Raw genomic sequence first — 16,767 nt, 5'->3', positions numbered from 1 at the left:
TTTCTACTATGGTTCAGTGGTAAATGAACCTGACTAGGATTCATGAGGACGAGGGTTCGATCCCTGGCCTCGTTCAGTGGGTTAAGGATCCGGCATTGCCATGAGCTGTGGTGTAGGTCGCAGATGCGGCTCAGATCTCGAGTTGCTCTGGCCGTGGTACAGGCTGGCAGCTACAACTCCAATTCGACCCCCACCTTGGGAACGTCCAGGTGCCATAGCCCTAAAAAGACATCAAAAACATAAAAACCATTCTAGCTCATGGGCCTTACAAAAAGGTCAGCGGGCCATATTTGGCTGCAGGCCATAGATTGCAGAACTCAGTTCTAGACGGATAAACAGATACTTTAGGGAGCAGAGCTGCTGCTCACCTGTCAAAATGAAACAGGCAGGGTCAGAAGTGGGAGTTCCTGATTTCAGGGGAGCAGATGCAGTCAGGGGGCTGAGGATTCAGTTTTTCTCATTCTCGGTCCAGTTCCCTATGGTTCCATCCTGCCTTTTCTTTTCCTTCTCACAGGACAGGCTTCAGGGAGCTTGTCAGGTTTGAGCCGCCACACTTTCTGAGGCTTTGGCTCAAAAGAGGAAGGAGAAAGCCATCAAAGATGCCTCTTTGCATTTTGCTTAGACCTAGTTCTCACTTAATAGACCCAAATCTACTGCCCCCCCACGCTTGACCCACAGACACCACCAAAACCCAGTTCATAGCGCCTGGCATCCAGAGCTGGAGGGCAGGGCAGCAACGAAAGAAAGTCACTATTTATTTATTTAATTTTTGGGGGGGTCTTTTTGCCTTTTCTAGGGCCGCTTCCTGTGGCATATGGAGGTTCCCAGGCCAGGGGTCCGATTAGAGCTACAGCTGCTGGCCTACGCCAGAGCCACAGCAACACGGGTCCGAGCCGCATCTGCGACCTACACCACAGCTCATGGCAAAGCCAGATCCTTAACCCACTGAGCGAGGCCAGGGATCAAACCCGCAACCTCGTGGTTCCTAGTCGGATTTCTTCACCACTGCGCCACGACGGGAACTCCCCGAAAAATCACTATTTACTGGACTCTAGCTTCAAACTGGTTCTCAAATGTCCACCCACCCACCCATTGGGCCTCTAGGCAGAGCTACAGGAGAAGACGGTGAAACCCAGCTCAATGGAGCACGAGGCTCATGGGGGCAGATTTAAAAAGTTTTTTGTTTTTTGTTTTTTAATTTTTAATACCATAGTGTTATGTGAGAATTTGATTCATCAGCTAAAGTAATGTCTCTGGACTTTACTTATGGAATGTCTATAACCTTAAGGATTTTGTGTTGTTGCGATCAAAGCGAAAAGAAAATACTACCTAGCATACCCAACCTCAGGAACTCCCCCTGTGGCACCGGGGGTTAAGAATCTGACTGCAGTGGCTCCGGTGGAGACAGAGGTATGGGTTCGATCCCCAGCCCGGCGCAGGGGGTTAAAGGATCCTGTAGCATAGGTTGCAGCTGTGGCTCAGATTCAACCCCTGGCCCTGGAACTTCCGTGCCACAAGTACAGCCATAAAAACAAACAACAAAACTTTGGCGATGGTGAATATGCCGAGCACATGCCTCTTAATAAAGAGCATCTATCCTCATTAGCCCTGCTTACACCATGTACAGAGGAAGTAGTTCAAGTATTGGATTTGAAAATAGTGCTTATGTTGAACAGAACGAATGATCTATTTCGACAGCGTCTTATGAAAAGCTGAACTATACATTAACGTATCTATGTAGAAAATATAGACTCGTGTATGGTTACAATGCTAAGACTTTTTATATGGCCTCGCGCGAAGGGAGTTTGAATGTTCATAAACAGGTTTTCCACTTTAAAGAACCCCTAGCTCGACTGCTCCAAAGGGACCGGGGAGCACCCCTGCTTCTTCCAGCATTTTCACAAGGCCACCTGCCTATCTTTGTATCACATGGTCCCAGCTCAGCCTCCCCACCAGCCAGGAAGCTTCGGAAGACAGAAGGATGTCTGGGAGCAGGAGGGCTGCGGGGACAGCCGGGACCAGAGGGGACCCTTCAGAACAGTTCAGTTTGGCTCCAGCCATGGGGCTGGTGGCCCGCGCTCACTCGGGCTCCTCCTTGGAGCCGGTTCCCCTGCAACCTTGACCTTCTCCCTGCGGGCAAATCAAGCCGTTTCCAGAAATGATTATAATTGGCCTTTCCAATCAGCCACATTAGCCTGAGAGCTGCCCCAGAGCCCTGCCAGGGCCCCAAACACTCTGTCCTTCCATTTTATGAATGAGCAAACCCGTGTGCTTTCTATAAACATCAGCATAAATCACAGATGGGCAATGCCAGCCCGGCGCAAGGCAAACCCTCCCAGGCTGCACAGGAGGCTTCTTCCCGGAGAGGGAGGCCCAGGGCCCACTGCCTCTATTTCTTCTGGGCCCTTGGGAGCTGCTTGCTGAGTAGTTCCCTGGCTCCGTAGAGAAAGCCTTTGCTCAGACAATGACTCAGCCCCAAAGGAGTGGCAGCTCAGCTTTCCAGGGGCCCCCTGGGGAGGGGTCCAGAGGAGGCCCAGCTGAACCTGCTAGGGCTCAGGGCATTCTTCTAAGCTGTCCTCCTGGGAGCTCCAGTGCTCCCAGGCCCACGGCCGTGCCCTGCCTAGCACAGCTCCCGCAGGGGAACACCGACCCTGGTCTGTGCCCCTGGCATTTTGTGTAAAAACTCCGCGTCCACTTAACCACCAAGTAATCATTAATGTTACCCCTGGCCCATGTACCCAACTGTTAAACTGACACGAATGAAATGCGTGGCAGGCACCATGACCAATATTAAAACCAAGTCTGAACCGTTAACGTAAATGACCCAGGCTGATTTATACATCGTGCCTTGCATTTAACCAGAGTGGAGGGTGTTTTATATCAAAATGCACCAACATTTCCTCCACCCTGGCTTTATGCTTTCTGACTACCTCTCAGCCCCAACTGGATCAGACCAGAGCGCACTGAACGGTCCCAGCCTTAATTATTGGGATCATAGCTTTGCCTTCTTATTGAAAAAAGATTCCCAGCGGAGGCGAAAGTTCCTGGAAAAGGGAGTGTTGAAAATAATGAGGGACGCGTGACTTTGGAATCAGCCGTGATGAGCAGGCTACGGAGCTGGCTAACTCAAACCGTGTGAGTCTCTGCGATGATTAAAAATAAATCTAGGGGAGTTCCCACTGTGCTCCGTGGTAATGACTCTGACTAGTATCCATGCGGATGTGGGTTCGATCTCCGGCCTCGCTCAGTGGGTTAAGGATCCGGTGTCATGGTGAACTCTGGTTGTAGGTCACAGATGTGGCTTGGATCTGGCGTTGCTGTGGCTGTGGTGTAGGCAGACAGCTACAGCTCCGATTCAGCCCCTAGCCTGGGAACTTCCAAATGCCTCGAGAGCTGCCCGAAAGGAAGAAAGAAAAGGGGAGAAAAGTAAATAAACAAATCAATCTAGGAGGCGGGTGTCCGGTGTGGGGAGGGGCCGTCATTGCATCTCCCTCTTACCTCCTGGAGTCTGGCCTCTGGGAGGCAGGACAAAGTCAGGATCCAGAGCCGAGTTGGGGAAACCCCGCTAAGGTTAGCTCTCTGCTTCTGCTCTTGCTCCCCCTCCCCTGCCCCCCACGCCAAGCATGCTGGGATTTGGGGCGGTGTCTTAATCTAGAGGCAGGGGACACTTTCATCCCATAGAACTTTATACTGCATGCCAGCCAGCCCACCTTGCTCCTGGCCCCACCCTTGGCCATGGGGATACAGTCCATTTTGCACACCCAAGACAGTGGTCCCTCAGCCTCCATCATCTCCCGTGAATCAGACTCAGCGTGGGTGGGCACCAGCCAGGAGAAACACAGCTACCGCGCCCTGGTTCTCAAGCAGCCCTCAGCAGGGCACACAGCAGCCAGACCAGGAGATCAGCTGTCCAGGGAACCGAGGCTCTTCCATGACAGACGGTGTGGGTGCTGGGGGTCAGGCAGCTGACGGGACATTTCCCTCCAAGACCTTAGAAGCTGATGCTCCCACAGCCAACATTGAGGGTTAAGGGGGGAGTGGGTCCTGGGTGGGCAGATGGCATCTATTTCCTGTCACCACCTGAGGAAAACCAGGGGGCCAACGCGAAGGGAACCATCCAGCCAAAGAATGAGTCAAGGCAGCCCAGAAAAAAGATGGAGCTCCCCCTCCCGCCCTGGCAGATACACCTGTGTCCACCTTCCCGTGGGGCACAGAGGACCGGCCTGGAGCGGCTCATTTGGAACAAAGTGTCCAGAGTCTCACTGCTTGATTTGTTTGTTTGTCTTTTTATAGCCAAACCTGCAGCATATGGAAGTTCCCAGCCTAAGGGTCCAGTCTGAGCTATAGCTGAGACTCACGTAGCCACAGCAACTCGGGATCTGAGCCACATCTGTGAACCAACAGCTCACAGCCAAAACAGATCCTTAACCCACAGAGCGAGGCCAGGGAGCGATCCCACATTCTCATGGATACTAATCAGGTTCTAAACCTGCTGGGCCACAACGGGAACTCCTGTTTGTTTGTTTGAATTCACTACTTGGTCTCATTGCTTGATTTTTTTTTTTTTTAATTCACAACTTGGTTTTGATGCCTCGATTCGTCACATATTGGCTGTGTGGCCTTGGGGAAGTTACGGACCCTCTCTGAGCTTTACTTATTCCATGCATGCGGTAGGCATGACACTCACAGAAAAGGACCAGGTGGGATACGACATACAGTGCCCTCTGCCCGGTGCTTGGTGCACGTTTTCCCCTTCCTTATTCTTCCCAGTCTGACCTTCACCTCTGGAAGGGATGAGCCGTTTTCTAGGCTCCCACCCTTTGGTTACTCATCGGCCTCGGTCCTCTGGTTTCTTCTGCTCACACAGGCTCTCCCTGGGTCCAGGCAGGAGCTGCGGGCTGCCAGGCGACACGGGGCAAGCTGACAATCTCCCCGCAGAGCCAGCTTTCAGCAAGCCCCTTTCCACCACGAGGGCCCAGGGGAGCAGCCCCGGGCCACGCCCGTGGGCGTCACGTTCAGGGCTCGTTTCCCCCCCTTCCTCCGGCCTGGCCTCGCCGGCCCCTTCCGCCGCTGCCAGACAACCCCGCTGCCTCCGTCAGGCCCGGACTCGTCCGGCTGGCTCGCCTTGGTCCCGAGGCTTATCCAAACATCTTCATCGCTTTTCATAAATTCAATCCCTCCTTATCAGCCGCACCATCAGGAGGAAGGGCAGGAGGGGGGCTTGTGACTGAAGTGTGGGGAAGAGAAGCTCTAATTAGCCTCCTTGCTGCGCGGGGTCACCCGCAGTTCAATCACCCTGGCTTCACATGTTCGCAATCACGTAGCGGGAGCCCGGGCCTGGCCCACTCCTCTGCTCCCTGGGTGCAGGGCTGGGCTCCTGCCCCTGTTTGTCCTCTGGGCAGGAAGGCCTGCTAGTTGTAAAGGGAGATGGGCTGGCTTGATCCCCTTGGAGCCCCAGAGCTCTGGAAACAGCTCCGTCACCACTGCCCAATTCGTAGCAGCCTCTCTGATGGGGCTGGTCTCTGTATAAATAGTGTATAAACTGCTCTCATAGAACCCTAAGCTTGTTCCTCTGGAGCCAGCTCTGCCTTTGGCGAGCATCAAAACACCTATTTCTGGAATGCAAAAGGCTCTGGCCTGTCTTCTGATATGATCTCCACGATAATAAATAAGGTAGGAAGACTAATAGACTTGAGTGAGCTCATCAAGACAGGATTCTGCCACCCTTTAGCTGGACAACTTTGGAAAAGTTTCCTTGCTTTTTTTTTAATTAAGAAAAAAAAAAAAAGTGAGGAGTTCCCATGGTGGCTCAGCGGTCACCAACCTAATATCCATGAGGACGCGGGTTCGATCCCTGGCCTCGCTCAGTGGGTTAAGGATCCGGTGTTGCCGTGAGCTGTGGTCTAGGTTGCAGTTGTGGCTCAGATCTGGCGTGGCTGTGGCTGCGGCATAGGCCGGCAGCGACAGCTCCAATTCGACCCCTAGCCTGGGAATTTGCCACATGCCCAGCCCTAAAAAGATGAAAAGAAAAAGAAAAGAAATTTTTTTAAAGAGAGGTTGATCATTCCTTTCCTCCATGCCTCCCATTGCCAGGAGCCCTGAGTCAGAGCACATGCAAATACACCTCCTAATGTGCCGAATTCTAAACAAATGACACATGTTCCTGACCATCCGCCTACTGGACGTATGGTAACGTATTGCCACAAAGAGGCTCAGAGGCTGCTGCTTATTTTCACTCAACTCTGTCGTATTCCCGAAGCCCAGTTCCCTCACGAAGACCTTGACTTGAATCGAGCGTCTCCCTGATCGCATTTAAAAGCGGGGGCTAATTTTTCACCCCGTGACAACACCGAGACCGCACAAAGGCCACTCCCACGCACCTCTGGTCACCTACTAGTCCAGCACATTCCATCCCTGGAGGGTTGTCCAGGAGACCTAACACAACGGTTCCCCGATCCCCCTGCCTCCAATCGCCATGATCAGCAAAGAGCCAAACTGGTTCAATCATCAGCATTTGGGTGCCTGTCCTGGTACCTAGAAAAGATCCCTGACTTTTTTTTCATGGTTGCCCAGAAGCATCACAGATCTTGAGACCACAGAACTTATCATCTCAACGGGAGCACTCTTGAAAATGGACATGTGCTATGAGTAACTACGCTGGGAAAACCAGTGCAAACGGGGAACTGTCCTGGGTAAGTGGAGAAACATGATAGTGGACGGATAGATCTTGCGGCGGGGGACGGGGAAGGCGGGAGCAGTAGCTGCTCAAAGAGAATTTGCAAAGGCATGGAATGAATGAATTCTTTGGTCCCTGTGCTCTCGGGGAGAAAAGGAAACCCTCATTCTCTAACTTAGTTCGTTCAGGTTCCACTGGGGTGAAAGTCCCCCCAAGGCTTACGGAAGCCTGGCAATTAACATGCAGTAAGTGCGGGCTGGCCTGAGCTCTCCAGGGAGGAGACGGACGGAGCTCAGGGAGGGACACACAAGCCTAGAGTCCCCAAGAGGTCCCAGCCCGAGCATTTATGATTATGATTATAACTGGCATGTGTGCGGGAACCAGGCCTTCTGAGCACATTCTCATGCATTTTCTCTTTTGATCTGAAGCAGATAATGCAGACGGGAGCATGCGTCTGAAAGGCCACCCTGTCGAACAGCACACTGGCTGAGCAAGAACAAAGAGCATAAATGAAGAAGGATGTTTGCACTATGCTTCCCGCTTGCCTGAAAACAGGAAGCTTCGGAGGCTTACTCTGGCGAGGTCTCCACCTCTTCCTTACCCCAAAGCTACATGGCCTAAGAGGCTTTCTTTTTAGTACTTTTTTTTCAATGCAGCAAATCTTTTCCAAGACACTCCCCCACCCCTGTCTCACAGTGGTGCCCCAGGAAGCAGCCATGGTCTGTTCCGAGGGTTGAGTCGGGGGAGATGCGGACGCTGAACCACGGCCCCCTCTTCCTCTCGCGTCACCTGACCGACAGCCTCTGTAAATCTCACCTTCCACACATACCTTTGAGGAGAAGTTGTCACCAGCAGGGAATGTCAGCAGTTGGCCCAATCGAAACACCTGGGCTGCCTCCCAAGGCCAGTGACTTGGATGAGGTCAGAGGGGCAGAGGTTGCTGAGGTGTGTGTCCCTGTGGATGACAAGGATTGCAAAACGGTGAAACTGCCTTGTCAGGAGGATGGAATTCGTTGACACCAGAAAGGAGAGGAGGAGAGCTCTTTGGCGGACAGAGGGGGACCAGGCTCCAGCCAGCTAGGAACCTCCGGGGCTGGATATGGCAGAGTGTGGGAACAGAGTGGGAGCTACGCCTAGAAGCAGAAATTAGCACGTGGTCCAGACTGGCCTCATGGCTGCAGCTTCAGCAGCCTCTGGGTCTGCTAGTCTCCTGTGCTTAAAGTCGCTGAATCAGAGTTCTCCAGAGAAATAGAAGCAACGAGAGATTAGATAGACTGGAGTTTCCGTCGTGGCTCAGTGGTTAATGAATCCGACTAGGAACCTTGAGGTTGCAGGTTCAATTCCTGGCCTTGCTCAGTGGGTTAAGGATCTGGCGTTGCCATGAGCTGTGGTCACAGATGCAGCTCGAGTCCCCCATTGCTGTGGCTCTGGCGTAGGCCCGGCGGCTACAGCTCCGATTGGCCCCCTAGCCTGGGAACCTCCATATGCTGCCAGGGCGGCCCTATAAAGCCAAAAAAAAAAAAAAAAAAAAAAAAAAAAAGAGAGAGAGAGAGAGAGAAAGAGATTACATAGATAGATAGGAAGAAGATATAGAGAGAGCAAGAGAAAGAGAGAGTGAGAGATGACGATATTTGTTTTAAGGAATTGGCTCATACAGTTGTGGTAGGGCTCTCAAGTCCAAAATCCACAGTGCAGACAAACAGGCAGGTGTTAATGCTACTGACATGACACAGCATTTCTTCTCTGGGAAACCTCAGTTTTGGCTCGGAAGGCCTTCCACTGATTGGGTTAGGGCCCACCCCCACTGTCAAGGTGATCCCCTGGATTTAAGGTCAATTGATGGACAGTGTTAACCATGTCTACGAAGTACCTTCCCAGCAGCATCCAAATTAGGGTTTGGTTAAATACCAGGTACCAGAGCCGAGCCAAAATGACCCAGAAAGCTCCGAATCCCCATCTCGCTCGTGAGATGCTCCAAAGCCATTTGGCAGGCTTCACTATTGTCCCCGCACAAGAATGCAAAGGTCTGCCTCCACGTAGAGAGCTTGTTGGTGGCAAGGGGGCGGGTACTACATTCACCTCTGAATCACCAGCCCACTTCATAGGCTGCTTGTGTCAGTAGGTGCCCAGCAATGCCTCTTGAGTAGGATGGACTGGAATTGAGGAAATTAACTCGGCATCATGGAAAGGTCATGAACCGAAGAATGAGAAGACCTGGGTTCAAGTTCTAGCTTCACTGATAGTTGGTGGTGTCAGGCAGTCAGGTTATCTTTCCCCTCTGGACTTCAGTAAGATGTAAGACATGGAAGCAACTTAAATGTCCATTGACAGATGAATAGATTAGAAAGATTTAGTACAGATATACAATGGAATACTGCTCAGCCGTAAAAAAGGAAATAATGCCATTTGCAACAACATGGATGCAACTAGAGATTATCATCTAAATGAAGTCAGAAAAAGAAAGACCAATATCATACGATACCACTTCTCTGTGAAAGCTAAAATATGGCACAAATGAACCTATCTACAAAACAGAAACAGACTCACAGATACAGAGAACAGACTTGTGGTTGCCAAGGGAAGGAGGAGGGAGGGAGTGGGATGGACTGGGAGTTGGGACTAGCGGATGCAAATGACTACATTTAGAATAGATAAGCAATGAGGTCCCACTGTACAGCACAGGGAACTGTATCCAGTCTCCCAGGAAAGACCATGATGGAAGATAAAGTAAAAAGAAAAAAATATATGTATATGTATGGCTGGGTCACTTTGCTGTACAGCAGAAATCCCCACACTGTAAATAAACTATACTTGAAAAAAAGATGTACAGACGTTGAATCGAATGCTCTTCAACCCTCATTAATAATTGTCCCCCGTGTGTCCTTGAGGACATGTGCCTTAGTGTCGACGGGGACAGGTGTACTCCAAGAACAGGGCAGAGACATCGGAGGAAATTCAGAGCATAGAGAAATGAGAGGTAGACAGCCAGATAGCGATAATGCGTAATTAAATAGATCAAGTCAAATAGAAAATTATATAAGTAGACATGGGGGGATGTATTCCGTGCATTTTAAGACTTGGATCTTTTGTTTCTTCATCTTGGTTCTCTTTGGCAATGTGCTGAACATCCCTGGCAAAATCATATGCTTTGAATTTAGATGTAACTGCCAAGAACAGCCAAGGACTACAGACTCCATTTAGCTGTCTCCATATCTGAAGATAATAAGATCGAAGACGGCCACCCTGGAGAAAGACAATCACTGCAGAAGAGGGAAAGGAGAATTTGTAGAAGAAATCCAAATGGCAAAAGGCAGTCAAAGAGGCTCAGCCTCGTGGCAGTCACGGAAATCATCTAAAAAAGCATTTGAGGGGAGTTCCTGCTGTGGCTCAGTAGGTTAAGAATCTGACTACAAACCCCACTCTTGGGCCTATATCCGGACAAAACTCCACTTAAAAGAGACACATGCACCCGCATGTTCATTGCAGCACTATTCACAATAGCCAGGACATGGAAACAACCCAAATGTCCATCAACAGATGATTGGATTAGGAAGATGTGGTATATATACACAATGGAATACTACTCAGCCATAAAAAAGAATGGCATAATGCCATTTGCAGCAACATGGATGGAACTAGAGACTCTCATACTGAGTGAAATGAGTCAGAAAGACAAAGACAAATACCATATGATATCACTTAAAACTGGAATCTAATATCCAGCACAAATGAACATCTCCACAGAAAAGAAAATCATGGACTTGGAAAACAGACTTGTGGCTGCCCGATGGGAGAGGGAGGGAGTAGGAGGGATTGGCAGCTTGGGGTTATCAGACACAACTTAGAATAGATTTACAAGGAGATCCTGCTGAGTAGCATTGAGAACTATGTCTAGATACTCATATTGCAACAGAACGAAGGGTGGGGGAAAAAATGTATACATGTAAGGATAATTTGATCCCCTTGCTGTACACTGGGAAAAAAAAATGATGAGAACCAAAAAAAAAAAAAAAAAAAAGAATCTGACTACAGTGGCTTGGGTTGCTGTGGAGGCACGGGTTTGATGGTACCGTGGGCCAAAGGATCTGGTATGGCCACGGCTTTGGATCTTCCCTATGCCGCAGGTACAGTCACTCAAAAAAAAAGAGTTTATTTTTCCATCTGATGAACAAAGTGTAATAGGATTGACTGCACACAGTTGGGGAGAATCGAAGGAGAACCCACTTTCACAAATGATTGAAGCAGCCTTCATGGCGGTCAAGTGGGCAGATCTACCAAGTTTAAATTATATTATTTCACCTAATTCGATGTTGAAGGGTCTATGCCTAGGAAATACTCACTTTGGGATGCATGTGTGTGTGTGTGTGTGTGTGTGAGAGAGAGAAAGAATAGGTGTGAGAATGCTGATTGCAATGTTTGGTTTAACAGTGAAAAACTACAAAAAACCCTACATATCTACAAAAGAGTGAAATGACTTACTTATACCCAAGGTGTGGAATATCATGCAGCAGTCAAAAAAGGATGAAGCAGCCATAGGAGTTCCCATCGTAGCTCAGCATCCATGGGGATGCAGGTTCGATCCCTGGCCTTGCTCAGTGGGTTTAAGGATCTGGTGTTGCTGTGAGCTGTGGTGTAGCTCACAGATGTGGCTCGGATCCAGCGTTGCTGTGGCTCTGGCATAGGCCGTGGCTACAGCTCCAACTGGACCCCTAGCCTGGGAACCTTCATATGCCTTGGGCGCAGCCCCCCTCCAAAAGAAGGGCAAAAAAATAAAGAAAGAAAGAATGAAGCAGCCGTAAGTACTGATGGGGAGAGTTGGCAGAACAATGCATATACTCTAGGCCAAGTTTGTCTTATATTTGCATGTGTGTAGATCCATATATGGACGTATACAAAAACATCTGGGAAGATGAGAAGAAAATGCACCAGGCAGGAGGAAGAAGAGTGAGGTTAGAGGGAGCACAAGCAGAGATGAAACTGTTCCGCTTATTCACACCCGTAGTGTTTTAGTTGTTTATAATCCCAATGTAGTCACTTATCACCTGTCTATATAATAACACTAGAAACAACGACAAAACAACGACAAAAGTGGGGAGCTTTTTACTAGTGCCTGTGGTTCTCTCAATGCCATCCATCCTCTCTCCTCCCCCGATTCTCCAAAGCTGAGCTTCCTCGTAAGGAATGCGAAAGCAAAGAGCTCAGTAAAGACCGCTGCACTATTTAAATTCTTCCCTCCAACTTTCAGTTTTTGTGTCAATCAGGGTCTTGGCAGGAAAGGCATGACACACTTAAATGAGGTCATTTGAGGCGAGATAGGAAAGGGGTTATTTTACAACGTGTGGGCAGGTGCAAGGAAGTCGTGAGGGGAGGGTATCATCCATAGGCACTCAGCTGCTGCCCTTGAAAGAACAGCCACCAGCGAAACACACCGGGGAGGGCCGGGGGGAGGGGCTGTGAACACCCCAGCTCCTTCTCCTCTGTCTCTCCCATCTTCCTCCCTAGACTCACCTTTGTCCAGAGCTACCTGGAAGTCAGAGGGGCAGAGAGGTTTTTGATGCAGTTCCTCCAGGTTAGTCTCCTGGGGCACCGAGCAGGCGAGGCAACATGGAAGGGGGCAAAGAGGAGAAGCCCACATTCACGGCTGTCCATTTTAATGAGCTCAGACGCACACAATCACAATTAGATTTTGAGCTCAAGCATCACACATCCGTTTGGATATGCAAGTAGCAAATAGTCTGCCCTTTGCTTTCCTCTCTGCCACTAACCCGTTCTGTGCCTCCGGGCACTGTCCTACCTCAGATCCCACCCCCTCATTTCTTTTCTTTTCTCTTTCCTCTTTAGGGCTGCACCTGCACAGGGAAGTTCCTGGACGAGGGGTCGAATCAGAGCTGCAGCTGCCCGCCTACATCACAGCCACAGCAACACCAGATCCGAGCTACATCCAAGACCTAGGCCACAACTGGCGGCAACTCCCAGATCCTTAACCCACTGAGCAAGGCCGGGGATCAAACCCACAACCTCGTTAGTCGGATTCTTAACCCGCTAAACCACAACGGGAAATCCCTAATTTCTTGATTTGGGGCTGACGCTGAGTCTGCAGGGATGTTCCTGCAGCGGCTGCCTCTTCCACTCGACACAAAAAGGTAAAACAGCTTTGCAAGAAAGTACCAACCCTTCACCCTTGCCCTGCCTGGCTCCCTGCTGGAGTGGCCCAAGGACAGTGAGCAAAACCCACACTGGTGAACCCACAGGCAGCATCACTGACTCGTCACTTCCAGACGAGAGGCAAGTAACTGGGTAAAAGCAAAAATAGGTGACAAAGACTTTCACCCAGTTCAGTGCCCCCTGTCCCCTGTGTGCCCGGCTCGGCCCCAACCCCTGAGGCAGAATAAAGGCAGTTCGATTCCCAAGGCATTGCCAAGAACCCTCATTTCTCAACCAAAGACTCATATCTGAGGAATGTAATGCACCATACACGTTTATCCGCCCGTCCCCTGGCCCCAGGTACCATCCCCACAGGAGAATGGTTTTGGATGCAAGAGACCCTGTTGTGGTTTTTGACCCAGCCCTTCCAAAGCCTTCGGTTCTGAGCTCTCCTCTCGCACAAAGACAGCCATTCCTTTGAAATCCCAGCAACTCCTTTGCCTCCAGAACATAAGGGCTGTGGGCGGTGACCTTGAGCCAAGAGGGCACCCAAGCCGAGGCATCATCGAAGGTCAGAAGGCTGCAGGTCCCAGCTTTAAGCCCAGGAGAAGCGATAGGTGTGATCACAAATGCTTCCTCTGTGGCTTAAAAAAAAAAGTCATTCCTGATCATCTTACCTGCATGCTTTTGCTTTCAGTATGTGGTGAGTTCACTTAAAGGCAAGAATTTTATCATCGTGCATTTCCTTCTAAAGTGTTATAGCTGTACTCCTATCGGCTAGGCATTCGTGACCATGAGACGTGGAATGGAGCCAATCAGCTGAAGAAATTGATACTTGAAAAGGAAACACATCTTACCAATGAGAGACTCCAGGTATGAAATAAGTCCCCGGGAACGCAGAGCATCACTGGAGACTGAATCACACCACATTAGGGTCTGTGCCAAGATGAGACATGCAGTTACCCATCTCCCCAGGTATTAGAGCTAAGAAGAGAGGAAGGCTAAAGAGGTCTGAGTAATTCTTCCTCTGCATTGACTCGATGTTCTGTTTAGAGGGGATTTTTGAATGTTCCGTGTATTCTCAGCATTAAATACTCAGGACCTTAGAGATGAGAGCTGCCCTCTCATCTGTGGACCTCAGAAGAGAGAGAAAGGAAGAGTTCCCGCTGCGGTGCAGTGGGTGAAGAATCTGACTTTAACCCCTGCCCCGGCTGGGGTTGAACCCCAGGCAGCACAGTGGGTTAAAGGGTCCAGCGCTGCCGCAGCGGCACATGTATGTCAGCAGCTGCAGCTGCAGCTCAGATTCAGCCCTTGACCTGGGAACTTCCATATGCTGTGGGTGGGGTCATAAAAAAGAAAGAAAGAAAGAAAGAAAGGAACAAACAATAATCGATCGCAACTAGACAAGCCAAACACTGTTCTAAGGGCTTTATAAACATCATTGTATTTTATCTTCACAACGATCACGCCCATTAAAAAATGTGGAAATGGAGGAAAAAAGGGAAATGAAATACATGTCCCAAGTTCACTCCTAATTTGCAGGGCTAATATTTAAACCCGGTCACTCTCGCTTTGCTGTTCACATCAGCACACTGCCTAGACATGGTTTTAGGGAAACTGAAGCCGGCTTTTGAGATTTTACCAGCGTTGGAGATTCCCAGATGGCAACACTTGGCATGTTTCTGCTCTGGGGGCTGTACCGCTCTTCCCAGCTCTGCGTCTCTTTCCCCACCCTCCTGACTCGAGGCAAGGGGCTCTGCTGGCGTAAAGGAAGGACTTGCTAAGGAAAAGGACTGAGGAGATGCCTTCCTTGCCCCATCAGTATCTGATGACCTTGTCGCCACCCCTGAGGGTGGAAGATGGCACCAACTACCTTCAGATGGGGCAGGAGAGGAACTAGGCTCTAAGCAGGACAAGCTCCCCAGAGCAAGTCGGGGGTGGAGGGGGGTAATGTTTTTGAAATATTCACCAACTGTCCCCTTCCTGCCAGCCCCTTATAATGTCCCTGCACCCACTGGCCTTCCCCCCATCCAGTTTTAGTAAGGGTCTCCTCAACCTACCACATCAGAGAAAGGCCATACAGCAGGAACTAGAGAAATTCTTGGTTTCGAGGTTCAAAGCAGGCTTTGGAAATGCACAGCAAATACAACAAATAGGGGAGAATGTATGACAAGAGAAGGCGAAGCAACTCTTAGATAAAACCTCAGTGGGTTAAGAACCTGACAGTGTCTGTGAGGATGTGGCTTCCATCCCTGGCCTTGCTCAGTGGGTTGCTGAAAGCGGGTGGCCTAGGTCACAGATGGGACTCGGATCCCATGTTGCTGTGGCTGTGGTGTAGGCTGGCAGCTGCAGCTCCGATTCGACCCCTAGCCTGGGAACTTCCATATACCGCAGGTTCGGCCCTAAAAAAGCAAAAACAAAAGACTCAGAGATGCCCTGTGTTGGAGGAGCAGAGGGAGGCAGCCACCAGAGAAGGAGTCGATATTCTGAGAAGCAAGTAAGAAGTGCTGCCAGGAGCCTTGGCGCAGTAGCTGGAAGTGTGTGGCCCTGGAGGGTCTCTGGTTGGGGACAGAAGACAAGCTGACAACCCCTTGAATAGAGCTGGAGGTCTCAGGAGAGTCCAGTGTGGACAGATGATGCCGAAGGACCATCGTGACGGGCCCCTTAATGTCTCTGCATTCGGTTAGCACCCCCATACCCCGAAATCGGATGCGACTCCAATGAAAAGGGTAAAAGCTACTGGGGGAGGGGTGGGTCTTGAAATGCCCGGAGAGAATGGCGTTTTAGGAAAATCAAGCTCTAGTGCTTGCATTTCTGGGTTTGTAAACAGAGGTTCACACCTGCCTTCTGGGCAGAGCATCTCTCCAGGACCGACCCCTGCTCTGCTGCCCTCTTCTCTCAGCGCTCAGAATTCACACCCTTCCCTCCTTACCCCATGGGCATCCCTGCCACCCAGGGAGATTCCCCCTGCATCTCTGTGCACTGCATACCTACGGGGGCCTCACCCTGGGGTCTGTTCCCTCAGAATCTTGGGCTTTGATATGGTCCATAGAAGGACGGCAGCGCTGGTGACAAGCCCATCCCAGCCCGATTCATGAGCAGAGGAAAATGCTGGGGCAGGAGAAAGGCTAAACCAGGAAGGGACACTCCCTGCCACCCACCTGGTCTCTGGGAACACCGTATCTGAGGTTTGTTTGGCCACCCAAGGTGCTGGGCTCTGCCAAGCTGATAACCATTCCGGTCTGACGGGCACCCACGGCCCCTGGAAGGTGCCTGGGCCCACCTGGGAGTTCTGTTTTCCTTTCCCTCTGAGATCCCGGGGCTGCTGTTTCCCCCTCGTCCCCCGCCTCACCCCTGACTTACAGAGCCGGCTCAAGAAGTCACCCAGCCCGCCTACAAGAGGCAAGCGACAAGACACCCCTGCATGGTGATCTTTTCCAGCTTTTAAAACCTTGGTTACGGTTAGGGTTAGGGTTAGGGTTAGGGTTAGGGTTAGGGTTAGGGTTTAGGGTTAGGGTCCCGATTGCATGCCGTGGATGCAATGCAGGGTGAAAAACAGTTTGAGCTACTTTGGAGCCGTGGTGCTTTGCCTTCTCTTCTCCAAAACATGTGTTTGTCACTCCACGATATTGTTTGAGCATCTTTTTTTTTTTTTTCTTTTAACAGCTGCATCCGCGGCATATGGAGGTTCCCAGCTTAGAGTCATATCAGAGCTGCAGCTGCTGGCCTACACCACAGCCACAGCAATGCCAGATCAGCTACACCACAGCTCATAGCAACACCAGATCCTTCCCCCACTGAGTGAGGCCAGGGATTGAACCTGCATCCTCATGGATACTAGTCGGGTTCTTAAGCTGGTGAGCCACAATGGGAACTCCTGTTTGAGCATCTTGTGACGCTCGATTCTAGAAATGGGGATCAGCCGTAAGAAGGATCTGTGGGCTCCT

The 16,767-nt window shown here is 50.4% G+C and overlaps 1 protein-coding gene across 11 annotated transcripts in view; it reads right to left on the bottom strand.

The window, feature by feature from the left end:
• Window positions 1–16,767, bottom strand: part of LOC102165318 — a 381,153-nt gene that overhangs the window by 131,213 nt on the left and 233,173 nt on the right. For 8 of the 11 annotated variants that reach the window (XR_002337040.1, XR_002337038.1, XR_002337031.1 and 5 more), the window contains one exon: window positions 7,506–7,631. The exons of the other annotated variants lie outside the window; for them this stretch is intronic. The gene's annotated coding sequence lies outside the window, so the exon portion shown is untranslated. The remainder of the gene's footprint in view (window positions 1–7,505; window positions 7,632–16,767) is intronic. 11 annotated transcript variants of the gene reach the window in all.

Source organism: Sus scrofa, chromosome 12 (assembly GCF_000003025.6).
Source record: "Sus scrofa isolate TJ Tabasco breed Duroc chromosome 12, Sscrofa11.1, whole genome shotgun sequence".
NCBI lineage: Eukaryota > Metazoa > Chordata > Mammalia > Artiodactyla > Suidae > Sus > Sus scrofa.
This window is presented reverse-complemented; position numbering and strand designations above follow the sequence as displayed.